Source organism: Emys orbicularis, chromosome 6, assembly GCF_028017835.1.
Source record: "Emys orbicularis isolate rEmyOrb1 chromosome 6, rEmyOrb1.hap1, whole genome shotgun sequence".
In the NCBI taxonomy this organism is placed as follows: domain Eukaryota; kingdom Metazoa; phylum Chordata; order Testudines; family Emydidae; genus Emys; species Emys orbicularis.
This window is the reverse complement of record NC_088688.1, coordinates 100,322,651-100,336,037: the sequence shown is the minus strand read 5'-3', so window position 1 is coordinate 100,336,037 and position 13,387 is coordinate 100,322,651. Positions and strand designations below refer to the sequence as shown.

General features: G+C 44.0%; 1 long non-coding RNA gene across 1 annotated transcript; it reads right to left on the bottom strand.

Moving 5' to 3' along the window:
* Positions 1-4,179: 4,179 nt before the first annotated feature.
* Positions 4,180-6,590, bottom strand: LOC135880696 (uncharacterized). The gene is made up of 3 exons (XR_010561498.1): positions 6,051-6,590; positions 5,230-5,373; positions 4,180-4,335 (listed from the first exon to the last, which is right to left on the bottom strand). It is a non-coding gene; the product is annotated as an uncharacterized LOC135880696 (long non-coding RNA).
* Positions 6,591-13,387: the final 6,797 nt, after the last annotated feature.

Below are 13,387 nucleotides of genomic sequence, written 5' to 3'. Positions count from 1 at the left end.
AACTACAGGTTAGTCAGGTTAATGCAAGAGAAGAAAGCAGCTGGAATCATTCTAATGAAGTGCAGTTCAAAGTATTTAAATTTAAGAATACATGAGGAAGATGACTTTATTCCCAACTATATGGAGGTTTTTATTTGTTATAAATCTCTCTCCTTTCTAATATGGTAGCTTCTATTTATAGTCAAACAGAACTTATCAAGCTCAAGCCAGGAGTAACTAGGTCAAATTCTATGGTCACTATTATATTGGAGGTCAGACCAGATGATCTATTGGTCCCTTCTGGCCTTAAAATGGATTCATCTGATTTTTTAGTTTGTTCAAAGAACATGAAATGAAGACCATTACGGAGACTCAAAGGGCTTGTTTACACACAAACTATTTTAGTTAAATTGATGCAAGCTTTTTGTGTGGACACTTATCTTGGGGAGCTTATCCTATTTCAATTTAGCTTAAATCAGTAAAAAAAATCTGCTCAAACTGTGTGTTCTGGTTGACCAATCCAAAGAACACTTGCTTAGGGCCAGGGCCGGCGCTTCCACTAGGTGACCCTAGGCGGTCGCCTAGGGCAGCAGGATTTGGGGGGCGGCATTTTGCCATCCTCGGCGGAAATTCGACAGCGGGGGGTCCTTCCGCTCCGGATCTTTGGCGGAAATTCGGCGGCGGGTCCTTCACTCCGGGACCCACCGCTGAAGTGCCCCGAAGACGCGGAGTGGAAGGACCCCCTGCCGCCGAATGCTCAGATGAGCGCTGCCGCCTAGGGCAACAAAAACCCTGGCGCCGCTCCTGCTTAGGGCCCTACTCCTTGTGAAGTAAATGGCAAAACTCCAATTGACTTAAATGGTGCAGTATAACACAGTAGAAAGTACTGGAGATTGAATGAGGGATCTTCATAATGAGGTGCTCTACTCTTTTCTATGCAGCACTTTAGTTTGTTCTCTTCTTTCCACTCAGTTAGAGACCGGATGAAGTTCAAAAACACAGTGCATTCTCCAGACTTGCCATTTTGCTAGCTCTGTTAGGAGGTGGTTCACCGGTGAGATTTCCTACACTAGTGAAAGGAAGTTACTGTGGTGGTACAATTAAACTGCTTAGTCTTTCTGTCAGTAATACTCAGAGCCTGTTGGAGACCCATAACGTAGCTCTACTGCAATATTTTCTCCATATTTATGCATTGTTTGGCTATAGCTAGAGTGTTCTACTTTATGTTCTCTGGAGCAGATCTGCAGCCCTGGGGATACCTTGCTGATGTTAATCCCTGAGAAGCAGTGGATTTGGGCTCTGATGTATAGCTGCAGGCTAAAGTGTACAGCAGTGAACAGAGCTGAGACTGATGTTTGTGATAAGTAGGAGTTGATGTTCTCTGAAGTGAGCAATTGGTGTACAATGTTGGAAATAGTTGTTTATTGGGTGTCTGTTTGGAATTGAAATTTGTTATTGGTGAGTTCAGACCTCCAGAAAATATGCCTCAAAATAGGACTAACTAGACCACTTTAACTAGACCAATAACAAGGGCACACTGCTGACTCGTATCCAGCTTCTCATCCACTGTAATCCCCGGGTCCTTTTCTGCAGAACTGCTGCTTAGCCAATCCACCCCACCCTCCATTTCCAATGTATTTTATGTGTTTTCTCCAGTTTTGTCTGCAGATTGATACACAGCTTTCTTTTGTTAAAGTGACCACTTGTTTTAAATGATCCTATTTTTAATTCCTTTCTTCTCTAACAAATATGCCAGCTGTTATTTCTGCCATTGCTTCTTTTATTAACTTAGTTTTAGTGTATATCATGTTTTCCTGAGGAGTCTTTATGCATTTCAAACATTTTATGTTGGTTTTATTTTTTTTAATCAAACTTTCTTCCATCTATAATGAATTATTACTATTACTAATTCTGTGACTATTTATCTCAAAATGTTTAGAATGCTTGGTGCTGCATTCCTTCTTGAAATATCTCCTTCCACATTTAATCTGGTTGAGTTGAGGTTCAAATCAGGACACACAACGTAAACTGCTATTGTTAAAGTGTCTTCACTTTTATTGTGGCTAAATTGGGTAGACTGACATCTGTCCTGATTCTATTGGATTTTTTTTTGCAGCATTTGACACACTAGATGATATGATGCCTTTTTCTGAACTCATTAAAAGCTGGTATCTACAGCAGTATTTTCTAGTTAGTCTTGTAGCTTTATAGTCACAAAGAAGCAATCTTCTTTGCATAATCTGTGGGTGGCTGTTCTACCAGGTTCTAGGTTTTAGGCCTGCTGCTTTTCTTTTTATACTGTCAACCACATGGTGCCCTTCTTCATTTTTCTTGCTTTCCTTATTTCTTGTATGCTGATGACACAAAAATTTATGCTTGTTTTCTTGTATTTTCTGAGTCTTTGCATTCTTATTTCTCCTGCTGCTTGCGTAATACCTCTGATTAGATTAACTTCATTTCTAGACATAAATACTGACATTCTGGGTTTTGGCTCTGTCACTTATTCACTACTGAGTTAATGTACAACATTTTGAGCTAAAACTCCACTAGTATTCCCATTTCTGTCATTTCATCCTCAGACTGAATCTGTCATTACACCTTGTCATGGCACAAGACTTTTACTACATATTTTAAATATATACATTTTAAAACATGAATGCAAAATTTTAGCATGAGCATTCTTTTATGGTTCAGCTATTGTATGGACCTCTTTGCACTGGTCAATCCATGTCACAGTTGGTTCACAAACACTTGTTGTTGTTGCTTCAGCTATCCCCAGCTGACCACCCCACACATTCCTTATTTAAGTGCTTTCCTTGTCTACATATCTCTGTATCCACAAATGTATTGTTAGATTCTCCCGCAGGGCTAGGTCCACACATTTTCTGTGTGGGTTGCCCCTAGGATTGCCAACATTATATTTCAAAAATAAGGGATTGTTTTCTTAGCACCAGTCTGGGGGAAGAATACACTGGTACCCACAGGGGTCAACGGTGGGGTCCCCAGTACCACAGAGGGTGGGAGTTATACTCCTGGGGGAATACTGCACCACTGCACATACACAGAATTTATGCCCCCTGCAGATTTCTTTGCTTCCCCACAGAAAAATGACTTTCTGACAGGGAAGCAAAGGGAAACTACAACAGCGGTCATGCAACCCTCCCCAGCAGTATGTCTCAGGCATCCAGGGCAGCCGGCAGAGAGGTAAATCATTGTGGGGCAGAAAGCAGGACTGGGGAAGACCCAGCTGGTGGCTCCTACCCTGCGCCAGGCTCAGCTGCTAGTACCGGCTGGGCTGGGAAGGACAGGACTACTTCTTCCCCTGCATGGCATCTGGGGCCGGGTTAGACCCACCCCCCAGATTTCTCCCCTGGCTGCAGGAAGCTCTGCAAACTCCCCCTGCCCCCAGCTTCCTGCACCCATTGTTCCTCAGCTGCAGAGGGAGGGATTCCTGTACAGAGAGCTGCTCCCCCATCCACCCAACCCCCATGCATCCAGACCCCCTCATACCCAGACCCTCCCGCTGAGCCTCAATGCCCCTGCACTCAGAACCCCCCCGATGAGCCCCACTACCCCTGCACCTGGATCACCCCAACGAGCCATCCGCACCCAGATCACCACCCCACCGAGCCCCAACCAGCTGCACCTGGTTCCCCACCCCACTGAGCCCCACTTCCCCAGCATCTGGACTGCCCACTGATCCCCCACATGCAGACCCCCCTGCTAAGCTCTATCCCCCCACGTGCAGACCCCCCCACACCCCGCCACTGAGCCCCAACCACCTTCATATGGACCCCCCTGCAGAGTCCCATTATCGTTGCACCCAGAACCCCCCAACAAGCCCCTGTGCATCCAGATCCACCCTGCACCCGGATCCCCCCACTGAGCCACCCGCACCCAGATTTCCCCACACAAAACCCTCTCAACCCACACCTGGATCCCCCCCACACATTAAGCCCCTCCATATTTGGATCCTGCCTTGCTGAGCCTACCTGCCCACACAGAGGAGCTGGGCCCTGGGGTGTTTCTGAGGCAGGCCAGGTCCCTGCACTGTGTCAGGGTTGGGTGTAGCCTCACCCCTGAGTCCATGTCCCTGGGTGGATGGGGGGAGCTACACAGTGATCTCCCTGATGCCATGATGGAGCCTCCACATTAATCTGACAAATAACATTTGCAGAATTTTGCAGAATTTTAAAATATTGTGTGCAGAATTTTAATATTTTTTTTGGCACAGAATTTTTTTGGTGCAGAATGCCCTCAGAAGTAGAGTTACTAACCATGCGACAGTTGAGGAAACCTTCTGCTCACTGCAGTCAGTCTTGGCTGCGGAGACACAGCTCCAGAAATCAACAGGGTCTGGAAGGGAGTGGAAAGATGCACCTGTGAGTACTGGCCCCCTGCTAGACAGGGCCCCCTGCTGACTCCAGCCCGTAAGCATGGCCCTGTCTACTTTCTGCACGCACACCCTGTCTGTCAGGGCAAGTGAATGGGGCTGTGCGCCTTGGAGCTGCACTGAAGGGCCAGGATCAGGAAAGGGCTCTGTCTGGCAAGGGGGTCAGTACTCCCAGGATGTAGCTGTTTGTTTCACTCTCACAGAGTCTCTGCCAATGTCCCCAGCAGAGGAGCATAACTACTGGTTTGTGGCAGCTGCAGCAGTGGAGGAGCAAGGCAGGCAGGGAGCCAATCCTGGCAGCCAAGACCATCTGCATAAAGCCCTGTCCACTTCCCCTGCCGGAGAGAGCCCCCTCCTGACTCTAGCCTTTCAGCATGGCCCCATCAGGTCTTGTGCCCCCTGATAACCTTATGCTGCGCCCCATAGTTTGGGAACCTCTGCACGATAGGAACGTTGGTTCAGTAAATCATGGGACTGATTCTGCATTACTACATTGTATTATTTTACAAACTTTATATAACTGGAAGGTAAGGTAATATTAAAACTGGCTTTGCATAGTGGTATTATTTTTAATATGTTGAAATATGGGATAAAAGGGGTCCCATACTGATTTAGTAAGGGATAGGCAATTTTCTATTTAAATAAGGGACATCCCTTGTAATATGGGACTGTTGGCAACCCTAGTTGTCCCCTGTCTGTAGCTGCAGGGGGCAGAATCAAAGCTCATTGGATGAGGGACTAGTCCCCACCTTCTGGAGACTCCTTCACTTTTGTTCTGCCTCCTATAGTTACTGGCTGGACAGGGGAATCACCTGCCAGAGAGAGAGAATTCGCCGAAAACAAACAAACAAACAAACCTGAAGAGGTAGTTTGTCTCCTTCCTGGAATTATCACAGTGCCTCCCGCACATCCCCTGACTGCTCAGATAAAGGCTAAGAGGATGGAGGAGAAGAATCCAAACAGGAGACCAAGGCTGCCTTCCTCCTGCTCTGTATCCCTGCCTGAGGGTGCAGAAGGGGAGAGGTTTGTGCCTTGTGCATTCCAGACTCCTCATCTGCTGGGTCAGAAAGGTTTAGCTTTGGACTCCTGACCCCAACCCAGGAGATTGTTCCCCAGGAGTTCCCCACCAGCGGGGAGTGACAGCTGGACTGCAAATGCCTCAAAGGAGGGCAGAAAAATGAAGAGAGCCCTTCGGCCACCAGAGGCAGTCACATCAAAGGGCAGCGGCCTACCACAGGGGTTAAATTCACCATAGACAGAGCAAGGAGTGGATGGTTAGACCATCTGGGGCATGCATCCTCCTGCAGCACAGGTCACTTCCTGGCCCTCGTTGGGTAATTCATTTTCCTATCTTAGACCCTGGGGAAGTCAGGAATTCCGAAACGAGGGCAGAAGAAGGGAATCTCCCCTCAGGAAGAAATTCCCTCTTTGGCTAGGGAGCGCTTGGATTTGGCACAAAAAGTGCCTTTACCTAAGAGCCCACCATCTTATGAGCCCCAGGCAGCGCAGCAGTGTCCCATTACACACATTCTATCCACTATCTAAAGGGAAAAGATTAAGAGATCAAGGCCTGCTAGTCAAAGAGGTTCTCAGGACTCCTCATCTGACCCAGGTTCCCAATCCCCACCTCCCTGAAGGAGTAAAACTAAAAACTGGGGCAAAGGGTTCAAGAAATTACCTTAGAAACTTAGGAGAAAAATAGGCCTGTTCTTCTAGGGATAGCTTTTCCTCTGACTCATCACCGGAGGGCGCCAGAGCTAAAGGCTCTGCTCCCAAGGTTTTCATACATGGAAAGAAAAAGTACGACAAAAGGAACAGAGTTGTGTATGTGTTTGGTGGTTCTTCTTCATCTTCATCATCATTTAATTCATTTTCATCCTCATCTAGGGTATCACCAAAGAAAGAAGGATAGGAAATCTGTTCAATCTAAGTCCAAAAGAGGAAAAAAGAAGTCAAGAGGAAAGTCAGGATCATCTTCATAGGAGGAAGGTGAACTCTCAATCTCAGTGTGAATCGCAGAATGAAGCAAAGCAAGAGAATCTTCTCCCAACTGAATCATATGTGAAGCTGTTATGAAAGGTGATTAGATACTTGGTTGTTCCATCAGATGAGCCCATCAGATGAGCCCATTAGAAAAGAGTCTGAGGAGGAGGAAGGAGAGATGATTGGTACAGAAATTACCAAAAAGTATTTTCCAACTGCTTCAAAATCTGAACCACATATTCTGTTCACAAAATAATTAAGGTCAAAAGGAAAACACCAGCAAAGTCTATGACAGTGGTTCCCAAACTTTTCCCCCCAAGGATCCGTTTGGCACCTTATTAAGTGTCCCGGACCCCTTTCATTTCCAGTACTACTGGAATGCCCTCCCTAGCTTGGGGATGCTCCTTCCAGTGTGACCCATGCACTGTGTGCATTCTGGCTCTGGCTCAAGGGATGGGCCCCCACATAACCCACAACAGACCCGTCCAGGGATCCCATTTTGTGAACCACTGGTCTATGAGGCATGCCAAAAAATTCTACAATGTGTACCATAGCAGAGCAGATTTTGTCTCTTCCCAAAGTGGATGTAGCTGTTTCAGTATTAGTCAAAGACACTGCTATCCTAGTGGAAGGGCAGTTTTTCCCAAAAGAACCCACAGAATAGAAATATCATTGCACTCTGTTTGAGGCTGCATCTTCCTCTCTGAGGCTTCTGCTATGACATGTTTTGCAAGAGTAATACAGGCCTGGGCTGACAGTTTGGCAATCAGATTTGCCCCCCCCCCAAAAAAAAGGCTTAGAAATCATTACAGGTAGTTTTGGAGTTAAAGGAAATCTCAATGGCTTCACCATTCATAGCTGCTACAAAAAGGGATGTTTTGATGTTTTCAGCACATGCCATGGTCTCCAAAGTGATGACCAGATGGCACCTCTGGTTATGAGCCTGGAAAGGCAATATACAGGCCAAACTCATGTTATCAGTTTTGAAATATCCAGGAGGTTGGCAATCTATGGAGCCATTACACAAGTGGTAGTGGAATACTCAGATAAATCAAAAAAGACCTTAGAGAACCCCTCTAAATCCAGGAAAAAGGGATAGCCTACCTTATTACAGGTCTAAATATCCTTTTTGTGGCTATTCCTCTATGTACAGAAGGTGAGATTACAGCAAAAGCAAATGGAACAAGTCTAAACCCAGAAAGGGCAGAGACCAATCTTCCAGCAATGCAAATTCCAATATTAGAAACAATGCCTGACTACAGTCAGGAAAGTTCTGACAAGCAACGCCTAGAGGGGAAACTATTACAATTCAAGGACCAATGATCTCTCTCCACGTTGGAGAGATGGGTCCTGGATGTGTGGTTCAACAAGGATACATCACAGAATTTTCAATGATTCCAAATTGCTGTTTTCTCCCTTCTCCAGTATACTCAAATCTGCAAAAGAGACCAAAAAAACAAATAAATAAATAAAAATAAAGACAAAGGTCATAGATCATCATTTGCAAGTAGACATGATAGAGTCTCTGAGGAGAAGACATTCTCAGGCCATTGCTCAATCTTGTTTCTTCCATGCCTCCAGTGTTCTTAAAAGTCCTTGTTGTTCTTGTCTTATCTCAAGCAGAAGGGACTACAAGTATACCCTTTCCTGGATTACATTGAACTCAGAGTCCCACCCAATGAGGGATCCAGTCTAGTGACTCAGTTAACAATCCAAACATTGGAACAGCATGGATTTATAATACATTTCTGAAAGAATCATCTTCAACTATCTCAGCACCTTAATAGGTCACCTTAATAGACACGCAGGCCCACAAAATCTTTCTGTCAGCCAAAAGATGGGACAAGATCAGATCAGCAATTAACTTCCTGAGCAGGTGCCCAAGGATTACAATTACTGTGTAAGAGTAATAAAGCCTAAAAATAAAATTGAAATTGAGACACCTTAAAGATAGCCATTTGGAGCCACCATTATTACAAGAGGAGACTGTGGCTGGCTGTGGTTTCCATTCTTCCACAGTTGTTGAACATACTTATATAATATTAATGATTAGTCACTGTAATAATAAAAAATGTTTTTTCCCCTGCAAACAAAATGACTTGGGTTTTACTGAATGGAACACACATGGTGCTTTAACGCCTTCATTCCTGCACTCTTTGTAACAATTTGTGAGATGCACTTCAGTGACTCTTAACAGAAACAATGCACTTAAAGTGATCACACATGGAGTTATTCGGGAATAGCTGTTCCTAAATAAATCCATGTGTGGAGAAGCCTTTAGCAGTGAGGGGGTTAAGGAGAGACTTATCTCCTTTTCACCTTTACAAGAGCAGATTATTTGATATTTTCCTAACCTTCATTACTTCATCATTTGTTAGTCATCCTTATAGTCATCCTTATCTCTTCTTTCCTATTCCTCTAATGAGATGGGCTATCAGCAGATTCTCTTGGATCTCAACACTATTTTTATTTTTTGTAATTTATTTACAGACAAGGGGGAGGATTACTCCATGTTGCAAAGATTAGATTTCTCCTAACACACAATAAAATTGATCATATTTGATTGTGATGATAAAAGTCTCAGAAATAACTCTGCCAAAATTAAATATGTTCTGCAGTTGCTCATTTCCCAGGTAATTCTATTACAAGTAGCCACTAATATCTATTGAATTATGATTATTTTATTTAAAACATCATTTTGTTCTACTGATTTTTCCTTTGACTATATTAATGTTACCATACTTTGACTGGCACCCTCTTACCCAAATTCTTCTGTTCAACTCAGGGATAAAACTGGATGTAATGTGTACTTTGAAGATGACTGAATCTAGGTTATTTTTCACTGCACCAATATTTTGGGGTCATTAAACCTGTCAAACTTGTTTGGGCTAGTAAGAAAGTTTCTCTGAGCCAATTCCTTTTAAGGAGTGTAGCTACTGGGAATTACTGAGCAGTGAAATTCACAAAATACACAGACTGCCAAATACAATAAAGAAGTCAGCTGGAGTGAAACTTTATCACTGTGTTAAATAACAATACAAACAGAAACTAAAACACCCATCCTGAAGAAAAGCCATTTAGTCATACAAGATCTTGAGTTATTGTAGAGCATAATTCACTTTAATATCCTGATTTGGAAGTACACATAACATTTAACAGTCTGGTTCTCCACTGCATTGTATCCATAGTAATTAATCCTGTCGAAAGTGGATGTAAAATGCTACCAAACTGAAATTCTTCACTTAGAGTAGTGATAATATTTTACACCTATTATTCTCAGATATAGATGACTACACACTGAATGCAGTGGAGAATCAGGGCCCTATTTTTCAAAATGTTCCTTGTTTTCTGTCTGAATCATAAAAATGCCACCCACCCACATCAACAGGTGGGGGAACTTGATGGGGCTAGCAGTGAAAGGGGGACAGTCCCAGCGGCAAGGGTAAGAGACACTTGCCAAGGAAAAATAGGTAGCCCCTTCCTTGGGAGTCTCTGACACACATTGGCCAGCTGGGGGGGAGAGATGCTGATTGGCCAGCATTTCTGAGCTCCCAGGATTTAGCCCAGCCCAGGGACCATGTGGAGCCCATTTGGCTCTGTTCCAACAGCCCTCCCTGCTTCACCCTTTGTCCCCTTCACAGGGAGGAGGGGGCTAGGACTCAGGGCAAGTCTATACTACAGCACTACATCGGTGCAGCTGCACCGCATCTGGTGAAGACACGCTATGCCGACAGGAGAGCGCTCTCCAGTCAACATAATAGTTCCATCTCAGCAAGAAGCAGAAGCTACATCAAATGGAGAGCATCTCCTGCTGACATAGTGCCTGTGGGGACAGTGCAAAACGTGCATGGGGCGGGGAGGGAGGCTTTTTCACACCCGAGTGATGTAAGTTATATTGACTTAGGCTGTAGTGTCAGAGAAAGCTGAGTCCTGGAAGTGTAGGCTGAGGTCAGCCTATCCCACACAATTGGTTATATGGTAAGGAGCCCTATAACCCCCTCTTCCCCCACTGGAACCAATTAAATGCCAAAATAGGAAATATGGATGATGGGCAGGTAATGCCTCTCCCTTGTGTTAAACTTTAATAAAAATTGTGGCCTGCAGTTTAATTCCATGCATGCATCTATCCTCATTTTTCTACTGTGTCCACAACAATAATTTCTAATACTATTCTACTGCTGCCTTTGCTATTGGTAGACAAGTGTTTGGTGTTATAAAGAGCATGTTTCAAAAGAAGACGTTAATAACAGACTCCAGAGACAAAGCTGAATAGGTGTATTTTCAGAATTTTATAAAGAGGGAACAGTATATAGCAAGATTGTGTATCATGGATTTATAGGGTCTGTGCTAGGCCTCCAGCCTTTATACAGCCTCTTAAGAGTAACCCTTTTAGAGTGCCAGGCCCCAAAAGTCCATACTTTTTCCAGGCTCAATGGCTCTGAGACTGGGCCACCTGGCTCCAGCAATCTGTCACCATGAGATCTTACAGGAAGTTCAACTTAGTTTAGACTCCTGTTCAGAGACTTTCACACCTTCAGGGAGCAATGCATTGTATTTATTCCAGACTGTGAATTGCCATGTTTCTTCATTCTGTTAGGCATGAGTTTTTGTTTGTTTTTTCATTCCATCAATTACCTTTCTGTAGGGAAGTTGTTTAAGAAGTTAGAGAATTACGAAGTAACTGGAAGTAAATTCCAATACAGCTTTCCTTTAGATCTTGACCCCACACCAAAATACAGTACATACTTCATTCTTTCCTGGTTGCTACTGAGTAGCCTTTCAGGTTAGTGACCCCTTATTCCCAGAAAAAATGTTTGTGATCTCCATACATCTACTATCAAAGTATCGATGATAAATTTACAGGATTTTTTTATTTTATTTTGTGTGTTGCAAGAGGCTGATAAAGAATATTTGACCTTGAAGGCTATGGGTCTGTGGGTAGTGAGGGAGAGAGGTTATCTTTTCCTTAGATTGGAATAAAATGTTCAACACCTCATGATCCCTTGATTGCCTTTTGTGACTTTTCGGGTGTCACAACCCACCAGTTGAGAAACACCGTTAGTCAATCAGCAAACCCCAACGCTAGTATGTAAGGAGTATACTAGCCCTTTAAGGACCATCCTGGGGCTCACAAACAGAATCGCATTGGTGCAGTTATGGAGACTCCCTGCTTCACTTTGGTGACCTGCTTAAGCAGGAATAGGAGAGTGAGCAAGTGGGGAGGAGAATAGAACCTGAATAGTCCGCAAGAGGGGTAATCTCTCTCCACGGAGAGTAGCCTGACCAGGTACAGAGACTTTGGTTTGGAATTTGATCAGGGTACTGAAATAAGGAGCTTGGAACTTGTATTCCAAGGGCTCCTTCCCTAGACTTCCATTAAAGAAGACATTCTTATTTTGATGTATTTGCTTTTGTTTCTCATAGCCCCATTCTGTGCAAGATGATTTATTGACGCTGACTGGGGGATGGGGAAAGAAAGGTAGGGCTCACCTGGTGTGCAACACCTGGCCACAAAAGGTTGCCTAAGATGGTCCACCTCTTAACACAGTGATATGTAAACATTTCCCCCCCACACACAACTTGGAGATGCTTTCTAAAAGGGACAATAAAGAGATGATCAAGTTCTGATGATGATATATGATTATACTTAAGTACCCTGCAACTAGCGAGGGGTGAGGAACAGATCTAGAGTCTGCTCTCAAAAATACACATACACAGAACTCCCCTGAACTAAGCAAAGTTGTATCTAAGGGCAGAATTTCTCTCCCCGGTGGATAGTTCAAATATAATTAACTCAGAACCAAGGACCAGATCATAGTCCCAAAATTTTGGGATCATCATCCTTTTTTTACATTACTTCTCTTGAAACCTTCTTGAGAGTTCTACATGTGGTCTGGATATCCACTGGGTGGGGGGGGGAGGGGGGGAAGAGAATGAGCAGACGTGGTTTGGTAGTGGTAGGAGGTGTGATATTCCTATCTGTACTCTGTAATTCTATGAAGATTAGTAGGAAGTGGCCTTTCCCAGAGCCCCTTTGTGTTGGAGCACCATTCTTTAAGAAGGTCTGGGGCAGCAAGAGGTGGCCCTGGTAGTACAGTTTGAGTCATGCTGCCAGGTTGTTTAGGATGAGTGTGTATATACTGGTCTTGATCTGCACACAGACTTCCTATTGATATAAAGTTTCTTTGTATTTACATAAAGGTTTAAGGGCCCATTCGGCATAAAATATCCATAGCATTCTGAGCTGCATAAACCCTAAGGCCTAGAGGGCAAGAGGTGTTGCTCACCTGCAGGCTGATCAATCCCTAGGGAAGAACAGTTTATCTGGGCAACAAGTTAAAAAAATTGCAGTATTTAGGAAAGAGAACTCCAGCACATGACCTTATTCCATAATTGCCCAATTTGCAATACAAGGCCATATTGCCTAATGGACCTCCTACAGACTTAGCTGGAGTCACTTCTCATAACTCCAGGTTGTAAAGGGGATCAGATGGGATTTTTTAAAATGTAAGCTTATCTGGAAGTCAGAGGCATTCTTGCCCCTGATCACTGTAATCCTTTAGGGGTAAGGAACTCGCTCTTCCTAATGGCTGAGAAGTCCTTAGGGACATTATCATTGTACAGAACTTGAAACTCTTCCAAACAAATCAAAATCAAAATCACAAGAGGTCTAATCTCTGCCTTACTTTCACTGAGGCAGGAAGGTTTACGGGATTCCTTTCTCCCACCCACTTCCTGTCTTCCCTTGATCACCACTGTGGTGTTGGGGCCGTCTTTGTTATTGGTGAGTCCCTGGTGAGGGGTTTGGGTTTCACTTTTTCTTAAAATGATATTTTCTCCATAGATGGGTAGTAGATGCGAACCTTTGCCCCAAAGAGTCTTTTACACTAACAGAACCAGATAAATAAGGCCTCAATCCTGAAAACTCTTGTATCAATCCTTAACTTCATACATGTGAATAATCCCAGAGAAGTCAATGGGACAAACTCAGGTGCACAAAGTTAAACAGGGGCATAAGAGACTAAATTTAGG